We start from the raw sequence: 15,731 nt of genomic DNA, 5'->3' as shown, positions 1-15,731 counted from the left end.
AGCCTTGACTCTTTACACAGCCCATGTCAATTCCAGACTTGCGTGCAGCTCTCATACCCAGCGTGACCCTTCCAGCCTCTCTCTCACATTCCTTGACAGGACACAAGATAAACTTAGCATTGGACACTCATTCTCTCACTTCCAGCATTTAACCCTTTTTGTGTTGTAATCTATCTTGTCTTTCTCTATTTTAGCCACAATAAAATGGTTGCTGTCTTTTAAGCACACCAGTTCCGCCAGAGCTCTAAATATACCACCAGCATGTTCTTCCTCTTTTCTACATCTTCACTGTGTTGAAATAAAGACTCACCACACTGGCCCCTGTTCTAACTCATTCTTTCCCAGAACCATGAAACTCCCTTTCTCTCTCAATCTTTCCTTCATCTTACAACGATTGTCATTTAAAATTCAACGTTCATTTTGTCTAACCATTAATGCTTATTTGCACAGAATCATGGAAATTGCTATGCAGAAGGAGGCCATTCAACCCATCATCCCTGCTCCAATACCAGCTCTGCTCATTCTGATTCCAATCTCCAGTATTTAGCTCATCTTCTCTTCTAATATTTTCAATGGATCATGTCTCTCCAGCTGATTTTCAATCTGAATTTTTCAATAACAATGCGATTAATTTATTATCGTACTGTAGACATAGCTAATTAATATTGTGTTGTAAGAGGTGATGGTGCAAAAGTGTCACGAGGGAAAATTTTTTCTTGCAGTGAGTGCTTGGGGGTCTGGAATGCACTGCCTGAGAGTGTGGTGGAGGCAGGTTCAATCGAGGCATTAAAAAAGGAGTTTAGATTGTTATCTGAAAAGGAAGAATGAGCAGGGTTATGAGGAGAAGGCGGGAGAATGGCACGAGGTAAATTGCTCATTTGGAGAGCTGGTGCAGACATGATAGGCTGAATGGTCTCCTTCTGCACCATATCAGTTGTGTGATTCTGTGATTATGTGACATAGATTTGGCACAAAAATCCAAGTATAAGTACATTAGAAGACGTAAAGATGTGGACCAAATAGGATCAGCTGTTCTTTTCCAATTAGTTTCATAAAATTCTTTAAAAGCTGTGTCCTGACATTTTGCTCACAGGGTATGAAACTATGATTGTTTGCCAAGCATACAGCACTTTCTACAATTGCTGACTTTTCTTTGCATTTGAAATTTCTTCGCTCCTTTTTTTCTCTAAATGAGACGTCCTTAATAGAGTTTGTTGAAATGATCAAGCTGTGTGATTGGGTAAATGGGGATGGTTTTTCCATTTTGGAGGAATCTAATAGCACATGGATGAGGTGCTTGCACTTTATCCGTGCTGAATCGATATCAAGAGATTTCGGAAGCACAATTTTTGTTTCTTGGAGCTGCTGGTGATCGTTTGTCTCGGTGCTCCGCAAAAAAAAAAACTTGAGGTCATAGATATTAGATGGTCACTAATAAATCCAATAAGGAATTCAGAAGAAATTTATTGCCCAGACAGTGGTGAGAACGTGAAACTTGCTACTACATGGAGTAGTCAAGACGCATAGTATAGATGTATTTGATAAAGTGCCACACCAAAGTTCATTGCAGAAAATATAAGCTCATGGTGTTGGGGGTAACATATTGGCATGGATAGAAGGTTGGCTAGCTAACAGGAAGCAGAGAATTGGCATAAGTGGGTCTTTTTCTGGTTGGCAGGGTGTGATAAGTGGTCTGCCACAGGGATCGGTACTAGGGCCTCGGCTTTTTATAATTTATATAAATTACTTGGATGAAGGGACCGAAGGAATGGTTGCTAAATTTGCTGATGACACAAAGATAGGTAGGAAAGTAAATTGTGAAGAAGACATAAAGAGGCTACACAAAGATATAGATAGGTTAAGTGAGTAGGTAAAGACCTGGCAAATGGAGTATAATGTGGGATAATGTGAAATTGTCCATTTTGGCAGGAAGAATAAAAGAGAAGCATATTATCTAAATGGTGAGAGATTGCAGAGCTCTGAGGTTCAGAGGGATCTGGGTGTCCTAGTGCATGAATCACAAAAAGTTATTATGCAGGTATAGCAGGTAATTAGGAAAGCTAATAGAATGTTATCAGTTATTGTGAGGGGAATTGAGTACAAAAGTAGGGAGGTTATGTTTCAGTTGTACAGGGCATTGGTGAGACCACATCTGGATTATTGTGTACAGTATTGGTCCCTTATTTAAAGAAAGATGTAAATGTGTTAGAAGCAGTTCAGAGAGGTTTACTAGACTAATATCAGGAATGGGTGGGTTGTCTCATGAGGTAAGGCTGACAGGTTAGGCTTGTATCTAATGGACTTTAGAAGAGTAAGAGGTGACTTAATTGAAACCTTTAAGATCCTGAGGGGTCTTGGCAGAGTGGATGTGGAGAGGCTTTTTCCTTTTGTGGGAGAATCTAGAACTAGGGGTCACTGTTTAAAAATAACGGGTTATTCATTTAAGACAGAGATGAGGAGAAATTTTTTCTCTGAGGGTTGCGAGTCTTTGAAACTCTCTTCCTCAAAAGGCAATGGAAGCAGAGTCTTTGAATGTTTTAAAGGCAGAGCTAGATAGGTTCTTGATTAACAAGGGGGTGAAAGGTTATCGGGGGTAGGCAGGAATGGGGGGTTGGGGCTACATTCAGACCAACCATGATCTTATTGAATGGCGGAGCAAGCTGGAGGGGCTGAGTGGCCTACTCTTGCTCCTAATTCGTACATGAGGGAGAAAGGATTAGAATGATATGATGATACATTTAGATGAAGCAGGGTGGGAGGAGGCTCATATGTAGCCTAAGCATGACATAGGCCACTCCCTGTGTCGCCTGTTCCTATGTTCTAAATTCAGTAGCCGGAGTTTTCCAGCACCCTCGCAGTGGGTTCTGCCGGGAAGGGCCTATGAGCCATTGAAATCTCCATTCACGTCGACGGGACCGGGAGATCCTGCTGGCATGAGGGGCTGGAAAATCCTGGCCAGTGTAATTAAAAGTAACATACACAGCATCAATTCAGTGAATATAACATTTTATTGTTTGAAGGGTTTTCCCTCTGGTGTTCATGGCTTTGTGTATAATAAACTGAGGTCGGTGAACTATTGAAAACTGTTACCTATTCAAGGGAAGCTAACTGTAGTCAGACCACTATCCACTAGTCAATCCATTATCTTTCCCTGTGTCTTTTAGTTCTTCCACTAGGCAATGGCTAATGTCCCATTTTATGATAGGTCTCACTGCTACAGCACTGCTATTGCAAACCATTACTGTCCACCATTTCTTACTGTGCTTGTGGTCACCTTTGTCAGAGTCTCACTCACTTTTCTTTTATCACTTTTATATTTCCTGTGCCCCTTCCTTCTTTGAATCCATTTATCCAGGTTATAATTCTCTATTGATCACTAAAAAAAATGGATGTGAACGACTTTCATCTTATTAATTTTAGATAGCGTAGGTAAATTAGCACCCTAGAAGATATGAATAGATGTCGGGATCGGGGGTGAGGTGGGGAAGAAGAACAGTCATTTTGATTGATCTGCAGAGAAGTTTCATCCAGCATTCAGGTTAAAGTGTGAAGTATGCTCATTGGCCTTATGCATCTTAATTCCAACCATAAACAATTAAATTAGGATTGCCACCAACATTGTGACAGCGATCAAGAGGCTCAGTGATAGCCCTCTTGCCATGGGATCTGATGGTTATGGGTTCAAGGCCAATTCCAAAGACTTGAGTACATAATCTAATGCTCCCTCTTTGTTGCATACTGAGGAAATGCTGCATTATTGGAGATTCTGATGCAAGTCAACTCGGGGGGGGGAAAAAACTCTTAAACAAAAGCTTGGGGGGTATCTGTTCCCAGGTGCATTCTTCCATGGCAATGCCTCGGCCAATCAGGGTATACTTTTCAACCAATCATTGCCCTTTTCTCATGCGGTATAAATTTTTGTTCCCTTTGAAATTGGGTATTCTTGTGATTCTATCCTGATGATTGCCAGACAAAAAGCTTTGACAACATGTCTCCTTTTTTTAGTGGTTCTGCAGTTCTGTATTACCAAAGCGTTTATTTCATGACTCTTGATGTCCTAAAGCATTTTCAATATCCTGGGGGGGGCGGTTACCATTGACCAGAAACTGAACTGGACTAGCCATATAAATACTGTGGCTACAAGAGCAGGACAGAAGCTAGGAATCCTACGACAAGTAACTCACCTTCTGACTCCCCAAAGCCTGTCCACCATCTACAAGGCACAAGTCAGGAGTGTGATGGAATACTGCCCATTTGCCTGGATGAGTATAGTCCCAACAACACTCAAGAAGTTTGACACCATTCAGGACAAAGCACCCCATCCACAAACATTTTCTCCCTCTATCACTGATGCACAGTAGCAGCAGTGTGTACCGTCGACAAGATGCACTGCAGGAATTCACGAAGGCTCCTTGGACAGCACCTTCCAAACTCATGACCACTGCCATTTAGAAGGACAAGGGCAGCAGGTAGATGGGAACACCACCACCTGGAAGTTCTCCTCCAAGCCCCTCACCATCCTGACTTGGAAATATATCGCCGTTCCTTCACAGCCACTGGGTCAAAATCCTGGGACTCCCTCCAAAACAGCGCTGTGGGTATACCTACACCACATGGACTGCAGTGGTTCACGAAGGCAGCTCACCACCATCTTCTCAAATGCAACCAGGGACAGGCAATAAATGCTGGCCTAGCCAACAATGCCCACATCCCATGAGTGAATAAAAAATATTTCTCGCCAATGAAAAGTTGTGGATGGTTCTGAAAGGTTTTACAAAATGCAAGGACTTTCTTTCTTTTCAACAATTATATAGAATCATCCATTTATTCCTAAAAGAAGTAGCTAATAATTTTTGAAAATACATGAACATAACCATGAAAATATGGAGCCAAAAATGAACAACCGTTCCTTAAGGTGAGCATCCTCTAAAAGGGTCAGAAACCAAGTCAAGACTCAGATATTCTCAGTGCCAGCTCTATGCTCCAATAGCTGGAATATCCTTTTGGGGAACATGGTTCCATTTTCCCCAGGCATTGCCATCAATGTAAAGGGGGGCATGTGGATGTGCTATGTTGAGGGTTCTTGCATCCCACACCCTCAATGGGGCCTGAGCTATACTCGCTGACCAGAGATGGATAAAGAAAAAGCCTAGAGGTTCCAGGCTTTCATTCCTGCCTTGACCTTTGGGAGAGATTTTTTAAAAATGTGGCCCCTTTGCAAATGTGGTTTCTTTAATTCCCGCCTGCCGGTTATTTACAACATTTTTCTGTGTTTTTGCCAGACTTCTGCCAAAGTTATATATGGATTCCGGGAAAATGTTGTGGAATTTTAGGGCCAGAACTTACTATTTTTGTCATAGTAAAACAATTGAGGAATTTTTTAATTGAGCATGCATTTAATGGCCATTTGACTAATGTCATTTTATTTTGCAAATCTTTGAAATCTGTTGTATATTAAAAATGACTCTAAATAGATGGAAGGGTGCCAATTTAGAAAATAATATTGTATATCATGATCGGTGGCACCTCAAGCTTGCAATCTCCATGTCCATCACAAATTCCTTAGTTGTCCCTATTTTCACCAAATTACGATGATCAGTAGCAAAAACAGAAAGTGCTGGAAAAGCTCAGCAGGCCTGGCAGCATCTGTGGAGAGAGAAACAGACTTGACGTTTCGAGCCCAGGGAAGAGCTATGTAGCTTTGAAGAAGATTCGAAACGGACTCAAAACGTTAAATCTGTCACTCTCTCTCCACTGATGCTGTCAGACCTGCTGAGTTTTTCCAGCATTTTCTGTTTTTTGTTTTAGATTTCTAGCATCCGCAGTATTTTTCTTTTATACAATGATCAGTGCTCATCTGAAGCTCCTTCTCATACCCCTCCTAAGGTTAAACAGCCTCCCCTACATATACTCTTCCTCTCTTTATTCTTATTGTGTTGAAACATCCACTGCACTATCTTCCATCGAATCCATCCTTTTCACAAGCTTAGATATTGTAGAACTTCTTACGTCTCTCAGGAATCCTTTCCAGCTACACTCTGCAGTCCCACTTGCTATCTTCAAGCCATGGCTTCATGATTTATTTCATCTTGTCCTGTCATCTTAATCCCTATGCCAAAGACCTTAGTTGCTCACTTAAGTTTCTCAAAAAGAGAACTCTTAACATATAGCACGGTCCCAATGCAGTAATAGTACAACAGGAGAACCCTACAATACAGTGCCAATAATTAAAGAGGTTTATGAAAAAACCATGAACAGGAAGGAAAACTCCTAAACATCACTAGCAGGAAGTAATTACTGTCATGTGATGGCAGGAGATTACTTTTATTATATAGTGTCACAGTATTTCTAAGATAAGAAAGCAGTCATGTAAACCACTAACCCAAGTTGACTAGAAGTAGTTTCATTTGCATGTCAAAGGATGGACCTGCGCCAGAGATGCTGTAACAGATGAACTACTGAATATATTTATGCTGTCTCTATGTATCGGTTATATTCTGCAATCAATTGCCTATTATTTATAATTTATTCTTGGCAGAATTATAATTTTATTTTGCTGTGAGAACTTCTTGCACCCAACTGAGGAACAGAAATTCCTCCGGGTCTGAAATTCCGGGATCCTGATCAGCCTCCAGATTTCTGTTGGCCACTGAAGCTGACACCATTCAACTATTGGGGATAACGTTATTAAAGTGGTTGAGGTGGGTAGAGGCAAAATAGAGACACATGACTGCCCTGCCCATCCAGCTGAATGTTGGAGCAGCAGTCCAGTAGGGGAGTCAATGATTTTTATTGGCTGAAGTGGACAGCAAAACGTTCCAAACACCTGGGCCAGGACTTTCTCCTTGGCGATTTGGGGGCGGGGCCCGCTTGCTGAGGGGAAAATGACATGGGATGACATCGGGAGGAACCTCCGACATCATCCCGGTCCATTTAAATCTTCAGAAAGGCGGGTGGACAGCAGAATCAGCTGTCCGCCCGCTGACCTGTCAATGGCCAATTAAGGCCATTGACAGGCTCATTAACCTTGTTAAAGACACTGCCCGTCCAAGCTTAAGGCTGGCAGGCAGGCCAGGAGCCCCATGAGGGAGAAATGTTAATAATTTTAATATTTCTCTATTTTTTGACTTTTCTTACTTGTCAGTAAACTCCCTGAGACAGCACTTTGCCTCAGGGAGCAGTGTGCTCTTTCACGTGCATGTGCGAAAGGGCACACTTTGACAGATGGGGAATCCCTCCACCCCCGCTGGGCGGGCCTTAATTGGCCCGCCCACTCAAAATGGTGGCCGGCCCCATTTCAGCCGCGGAGTTCGGCTGCCTGCCCGCTGCCGAGCTGGTGGGTCCCGCCCGCCATCCAAGGGCAAAATTCTGCCCATGATCTCTACAACCTAGAAGGACAAGGTCAGCAGATGCATGAGAACATCACCACCTGCAAGTTCCCCTCCAAGTCACACACCATCCTGACTTGGAAATATATTGCCATTCCTCCATTGTCGCAGGGCCAAATTCCTGGAACTCTCTCCCTAACAGCACATGGACTGCAGCGGTTCAAGAAAATAGCTCACCACCGCCTTCTCAAGGACAATTAGGGATGGGCAATAAATACTGGCCTAGCCAGCGAAGCCCACATCCCATGAATGAACAAATGAAAATAAACCCCTTGCCCAAAAAGGAAACAAAGGCCTGCCACCTAATACAAATTAATTATCAGAATTCCACCCATTCCTCCTTCTTAGGCCTGAGGAAACCTGAGATCTGCGATCATCGTGTTTTGCTATTTTGGGGACCTTTTGCTGGCCCAGAATGCAACCCCTGACAGCTTATTGCTGGCATGGCTTTCACTGTGCCCAAGAAGGAATGTGTGGAATACCTTGGCTGTCCTGGACATGCCTTACTGACTGAACCGAAAGCTGTCTGTACACTTCAGTTGGGGGGTGGAAAGGTAAAAGACTGTCTGTGACACCCAAATGGAATTTGGGATGCAATTTTCATGTAGAAGACTCCCTGGTGGATCCAAGTCCAGGAGTTCGACCTTTATGATTTTACATCCACTGTCAGCATCAAGTGCTCCCAAGTCAGATGTGAATACTTTAGATGCAAAGCGGGCATATCTAAAGTGTGCCAGAGAGAGGAACTTTAAACCTAACAGGTTGACCTGACCTGGAAACAAGGTCCAAAGAAATTAGGTTAACTCTTACAGCCTCCACTTACACATTATTTGATATAATGGTGCGCAAATCAAAGGGCGCAATTCACTTCTCCATTACTAGATGAAACTATTAAGAGCTTTTCAATTTATCTGTAAAATGTTATTCTTCAAGAATTTAGGAAGTTTGTATTTATCAAACCAAGAACAGAGGAAGTTCCTTCAAGTTTACTACATGAAATTGGATCAGTATTGCCAGACAGGAACCTTTGCCTCATCACTTTCGCTGGTCAGTTATCTAATGCCTCCTTTATACACAGTGCTGAATGCTAAAGGGCTGAATTCTGGAAGACAGCTTGCATAAACTTTCTGTATACTGACTTTAGTTTAGAAGGTTGAAGGGTGATCTAACTAAGATCCTTAAAGTGGTTCAGTAGGGTAGATACAGAGAAACTATTCCTCTGGTGGGGGAAATCCAGAACAAGAGGGCTTAATCTTAAAATTTAGGAGTGAAATCAGGAAGCACTTTTTCACACAAAGGGTGCTGGAAATGTGGAACTCTCTCCCTTAAAATGCTCAGTCAATTGAAACGTAATCTCTTGTTAAGTGAGAGTATTAAGATATATGGAGCAAAAGTGTGTAAATGGAGTTAAGGCAGAGATAAGTTATGATCTAATTGAATGGTGCACATGCTCGAGGAGCTGGATGGCTCCTCTGTTCCTATGTTCTTATGATAGTTATAATGTCAGCAACTGTCAAATTGTGAAACTTACTCTTCTGTGGGCGATATTCATTGACAAATGCTTACATTGTTCAGATCATACTTCTTTTGAAGCATTCTTCCAAACTCGCAACCTCTGCTGCCTTAAAGGACAAGGGCAACAGATGCATGGGAACACCACCACTTGCAAGTTCCCCTCCAAGTCACATGCCATCATGACTTGGAACTATATTGTCGTCCCTTTTCTGTGACTGGGGCAAAATCTTGGAACTCCCTTCCTAACAGCACTGCAGGTATTCCTGCAACACATGGACTGCAGTGGTTCAAGAAGGCAGCACAACACTACCTTCTCCAGGGCAATTAGGGATGGCCAATAAATTCTGGCCTAGCCCGCAACACCCACATCCCATGAATGAATAAAAAAAATTGTTTGCTAACATTAACAGTAACAATTTCTATTCTATGGAAACCTAAGGGCTGCAAATAAAGCTACCCAGCCCTCTCTGACATCAATTAAGTTAGACTGGGAGCTTTCTTGGATCTTTCTAAGGGTCTCAGCTGGTGAGCTTTCTATAGCCTTATAAGGGACGATCTGGGTGGAATTTCTGGAAACTCCCGGACATGCCACCTGCATTTGGGTGGAGTGCAATTACTTCACCCCAACCAAAATTTGTAACAGCTTTCGGTATAAGGTGAAATGTTGGAAGAATTGTCTTCTGCCCCGATACCTGGACTCTGTCAGGTGACCTGCCCAGTCTTGTCCCCTGATAAGAATTTCAGAGTATCTGTTTCTCATACCAAGTTCCTGCTTCTTCTTAAATTGCTGACTATATTTTCTTTAATTTCCTTCAGTTAATGATCACAGTCAATAGCCTCGAATTTTCTCGAAATGATGGGCTTTTGAACCCTCTGTTTTAGTTAAACAATTGCATCCGCCAGTGGTTTCCGGAGCGAATTACAGACAAGCTTTACTCTGCACGTCTCTCACTGGCACCAGCTCAGATGCCTCCACCTTTTGGGATGAACACTTTAGCGGTGAGGATGTGGTGCTGGATGTTTCACAGATCATGAAGGAACTAGAAGAGTAGATTGTGGGTTTCCTTTACTTTTCTCTTTCTTTTTTGTGTTCACACACTTTGGCCCTTGCACTGAAACATGCCTCCAGGATCACATGCTAACCAAGAACAGACCATTTCAGAGTTTTGATACTTTGGACCTGTCAAGGACCCAGTGCCCTCCAGCCATTTTTCAGTAACAAGAGATTCCAAACCTGTAGCCTATCTTTCTTAGTCTTTCTTAACCCTATTTACTTGAAAAATAAAAAAAAACTAGCAAATCTAAATTTTTATTTCAGTGGGAAAATATGTCCCAGGGAGCTCCACCATTGTCTATATTGAAAAGCAAAACTTTGTTAAAAAAGTGTGCCTTAAGGTTATTCCACCAATGTTTCCCTTTGTACATACTTTCCTGGAATTGGGTAGCTCTGAATTGGCTTCCAGATCTGTCAATGGCTAAATTCCCATTAAAAAGAACAGAGTTGTTCCAGGACAAAGTTGGGCCCCGCTTCATTAGGGGTGACATGTTTCATGGATGAGTAGATAATGGTGGAATATCAGAAGATACGTTTCCCCTTTGTCCATTCTATTTGAGCCTTGGCTCAGTAGTTACATCAGTAGGAAAAAATTGTGAGGTTAACACTAGTGTATGATACAGGAACATGTGGGATTTGCACCAACCTCTTTTGCATTGTGGGTTTCAATTCTCCTTCAGTTCCATATCATTGGTTTTTGTCACTTTTTTTTAGCATTATGTTGTTGCTGGTTCTTCACATGCTTAGAGGTATCCCATTTAGGACTGAGATGAGAAGGAATTTCTTCTCTCAGGAGGTCACTAGCCTGTGGAATTCTCTTCAGAGAGCAGTGGAGGCTGGGTCATTGAATATATTCAAGTGAGTTAGACAGATTATTGATTGACAAGGGAGCCCAGGGTAATGGGGGATGGAGTTGAGGTCACAATCAGATCAGCCATGATCTTATCAAATGGTGGGACAGGTTAGAGGGACAGAATGGCCTACTCTTGCTCCTAATTCTTGTGTTCTTATTTTCAGTAAATTATCAGTTGTAAAGTTGAATGATTAAAGTTTAACAATTCAGACATATAACGGTATTTTAGGAATGAGAAGATAACCATGGGTTCAAGGTCCAAAAGCCCTCCATTTTTTTCTATTGAGAAATCTAGGTGCAGGACTAATAGGTCCACAGAACAGGACAAAGACAAACTGTAGTAATTTGGTGACATCAGCTTGGGCTTTAAACACCTGTAGCTTATAGGAAGCAAGAAAAATTGAGGGGATAAGGAATTCTAGTTTTGAGATCCCAGGCAGGAAATGGTGAAAAGATTTCAAGACAATGAGAAGGCAAAAAGGAGGAAAAGCACGAAGACAGGAATAAAACTCCATATAAAGAATCAGGACAGAACATCATGAGGTTTTCTTTTGGAGTAGGTTGAAGAGAGGGGCATATCTACATCCCATAATTTGGGGAGATCGTCCCTTCTTCCTTCTCCCCTTCAGTGGTTGCAGCTATGGATGGTTGTGAGCAATAAAACAACAATACTAAGAATTTTACTGTACCTTCCTCAGCAGGATTTTGCATACATTTCATTTGCATACCTTGCCCAAATTAGGTCAGACTGCACAGGTAGAAGTCTAGAAGAGGTTCACCAAATGCCTATCATGATGACAAACGATTAGCATCATTTTCCCAATGTAGGCAGCTGTCTAAGTGCAGCTGGTGGGATTGTATTACGTTTACTGCTGCTTCCTGATTTATCTCATGTTGCCTTTTTAATCGTGGCGCAATAGATCTTGACTTTTCTCAGATAATAAAACAAAAAGAATTCATGGGCTGATCATGAGAAATAGCTGAATGAACAGTAATTCATTGAAGACAACTGCTATGGGATCTCTTGACAGGTATGGTAAGGTGCTGTATAAGTAAAAGTACTTGCTGTCTTTCTTTCAGGTGGTGTACAATACAACATTTTACTTGATGTTTCCTTTCTGCAAATTACAAGTCCCCCATTTTGCTTTATTTGCATGAAACAGTGATTTGTTGCTATTATGTGACTGCTGAACCAAATCAATACCCCAACTGATACCAATGGCAGAAACTAGATAACCTCGTGTTTCAAAATGACACATAATTGGGGTGCTTTATCTTCAGTTTTTATTCTTGAAACATTTAAGGGAATTTTCCTAGTTTTCATTAAAAAAAATTTAAATGCAGGTGAAAATCACTTTTAAAAAACGATCACGTTTTTGGTAAGAATAGGAAATTCAATATTTAATAATTTCAGGGCATTTTTCACTCCATGTATTAATTTGATTAAAGCTGTAGATGTCAGCAATAAGCATTGCTCCCCAGTAATTATTCATGTCTATTTTAAAATATAGTCCTTACCCTGTTTTTCTGGTCATGTATCTGTGTCAGTGATCTTACACACAAACATACATAAGGAATCAGCAAAAGCAAACAGCTCAGTTGTGCTTACAGTATCCTTCAGAGTGTGAAACATTATAAACCATTGTTCACAATTACTAGTAATGCTGAAGGTTAAAAAACACAGAGTAAATCCTGATTGCAATTTTTGGAATAAGGAAATTCCTTCCCAACTTAGGTTTACAAGAATGGTTCCAGGGATGAGAAACTTCAGTTATGAAGATAGATTGGAGAGGCTGGGAGATAAGAAGGCTAAGAGGAGATTTGATCGAGATGTTAAAAATCATGAGGGGGTTGGACAGAGCAGCAGATAGGGAGAAGCTGTTCCTGTTCTTAAAAGGATCAAGAACAAGAGGGAACAGGTTTAAAGTGATTTGCAAAAGAAGCAAATGTGATGTGATAAAAACTTTTTCACACAATGAGTGGTTCGGGTCTGGAATGCACTGCCTGGAAGTGTGGTGGAGGCAGGTTCAATTGAGGCATTCGACAGGGAATTAGGTGATTATTTGAATAGAAACAATGTGCAGTGGTACAGGAAAAAGGCAGGGCAATGGCACTAGGTCATAATGCTCATTTGGCGAGCTGGTGTAGATATGATAGGCCGAATAGCCTCCTTCTGTGCCATTAAAATTCTGTGATTCTGTGAACTCCCTAAGGTAACCTCATAAACTTCAGGAGACCATGTGGGAGCTATCTATGATTCGTTATTAGAGAGACTAAATTAACTCTCATCCTTTAAAGCTCTGATATGGGCCAAAGTCCTTGGGAACATATGCCAGTCCTTTTGTTCAGGCTCCTCTCAATTGACTTTGGTGGAAGATGAGAAGAAACCCTAGACAGATGGGTACACAGAGACTACCAGCAATCTTCTTCCAATGTACATGATAATAAGAGACCACTAAAGACAACTTTTATCCATTGGACTCCAACTGATCTCAGCAGCAATAGCTTTGAATTAAACTGAACTAGTGCTTAAAATATCTTTGGGCACAGCAGCTATTGAATGCAGCTGAGACACAAGGACGTTGTAGGACAGAGGAGTTAGGGAGATATAAATCAGAGACCAGGACAAATGGAGAGAAACTGGGGAAAAGAGGGGTGGGAACAGTAAGAGTGGGAATTTTAAAATTGCCAATGGTACATCACACAGGAAACAGATATTTTGTAATAATGATGACTATTATATACAATTATTATGCATATAACTTACCTGTTGATATTTTATTGGAGAGAAGACAAAGTGGGAAAATCCACAAACCTGCTCTCTATGTAGTCCATGTGTAAGACAAATAATGAAATAATTCTATAGGTGTTTGGATGAAAGAAAAGAAAACGGATTTAAACTATCAAAGAAAGATTCAAATGAAATTATAAGGCTTTTAGCAACAATGAACTCTAGGCAGCTTCTTCCATAAATATTCTCTTGTTTGATAGACCCTATCAAAACATAATTGATTGTATCATCATATAACTCTTCTCTACAATCCTTAATTGCCAGCCACACAAAAAGTGGTGAGGAGCAGACAGCAGAGAGAATCAGTGTAGCGAATTCCACATTTTTCTATATTAACGTAGAATGAATTCTGCAATGTGCCTCAAGCATTAAAATATCTTGGGTAATAATTCTGGTTTAGTTTAGTGCCCAACTTTTTTGACCATCCATATTAATAATCTACTGCCTTCTCCACATCCAAAAATCTTTTGCCATTGTGATCTATTTATCTGTCTATTTTTTTTTCCATCTTTATATTTGTGTGGAGTGCTACCTGATGTTTGAACTACATGATCAGAGGATATGATAGTTGAGTTTCTTCACTATCCATGTAGGGAACGAGTTGGCATAATGGACTGGCACATTGCCCTTTAACCCTGTGAAGGTATTTCTAATCTCTGAGCGCCCATTACCAGGATACTGTAAGAATTTGGTCAGCTGTTCTGAATTGTTAGAGCACACAGTCCAAAACTACCACAAACATGACATTGATTAGCTCAAAATTGAAATTTTGATTTGCACTAAATTGACAATGGTTTGGGTAGAATTCTGAATATTACGTATTGTAGATGGGGAAAGAGCAGACTTGATGGGCCGGATTTTTTTTTTCTCTTGCCATGCTTTCATGTGGATATCAGTGAGAGGGTGCAGAACTTCTTGACAGGGGAGGAGGAACAGCCAAAACCCATGGTCCATGGGAATACCAATGACAGAGGAAGAAAAAGATTCTGCAGTCAGTGTTTCGGGAGTTGGGAAAAAAGTCAAAAAGCAAGGCCTCCAAAGTAGCAATCTTTGGATACTCCCAGTAACTCACAGGAATAGTAAGATAATACAGGTTATTACAAGGCTGGAGAAATGGTGCAGTAGGGAGGACTTCAGATCCCTGGGGCTTTGGGACTGATTTGGGACAAGAGGGAACTGGACAGTGACACCTCAGCAGAACTGGAACTAATACCTTTGCAGGGATGTTGCCTAGTGCTCTTGGGGGAGGTTTAAACTAATTTGGCAGGAAGGCGGGCACCAGAATGAAGCATTTGACCAGCCAAACAAGCTGCATGGAGCATTGGAAGAAATAAATTGCCACAAAGTAAAGAACAGCTCAGAAGAGGGATCAGACAGGGACTCAATGTGGGGCCGTCGAAGATGGTAATGGAGAATATATCGGTAAATTCATGGAGTGTGGTAAAAGAGGATGGTGATTTGCAGGCACAGGTTGTCACATGGGACTATCATATACTAGCAATAACAGAGACCTGGCTCAAAAAAGACTAGGATTAGAATTTAATACTCCTGGCTACAAGTGTTTGGAAAAGATAAGGACATAAAAAAGAGGACAGTGATGATGTTGGTCAAAGAAGCTATTGCTGGCAGCCTTCCATCTTATAAGATAATGGTTTTCACTGGTCAGCTCTGTGTTAAGCATTGCCTGATGCGGCTCAGGAGTCTCACTCTGGAAGACAGTGGGCTGAGAAAATGCATAATTTGCTGGCCTCTTGTTTTCACTGGGCCCTTCTTTCTGTTTTTTTTTTGTTTTATTTGTTTGCTTGATGCAACAGATTCCATCCAATTGTTGAGCAGAACCTCTAAGTTCCAAATACCCATTGAAGCTGATAGATCGTGGTGGGTCAGCAACTTATTAGTTAGGGGCTACCTGACTTGAGGTGGGTGGTGGCTGACCAGTGGGACATGATGATCCTTCCTACCATTGGAGACAGCCCATAGCACCCGTTCGCTACACCAGTCAAGTTGGGCTTATTACTCACAACTGATGTACCCTATGTTGTGTTAATGTTCTGCAGTGAAATCGGGGTGTCCTTTCCAAGGCACAATTTAGGGAGACCCTGGGTTGCCCTCCTGACCTCCCTGGTTAAG

General features: G+C 41.5%; 1 pseudogene; it reads left to right on the top strand.

Annotated features, from left to right (window-relative positions):
• Positions 1-1,241: 1,241 nt before the first annotated feature.
• On the top strand, positions 1,242-1,392 carry LOC121280608 (annotated as a pseudogene).
• Positions 1,393-15,731: the final 14,339 nt, after the last annotated feature.

The sequence above is a fragment of the Carcharodon carcharias genome, chromosome 7, assembly GCF_017639515.1.
Source record: "Carcharodon carcharias isolate sCarCar2 chromosome 7, sCarCar2.pri, whole genome shotgun sequence".
Lineage (NCBI taxonomy): Eukaryota > Metazoa > Chordata > Chondrichthyes > Lamniformes > Lamnidae > Carcharodon > Carcharodon carcharias.
This window is presented reverse-complemented; position numbering and strand designations above follow the sequence as displayed.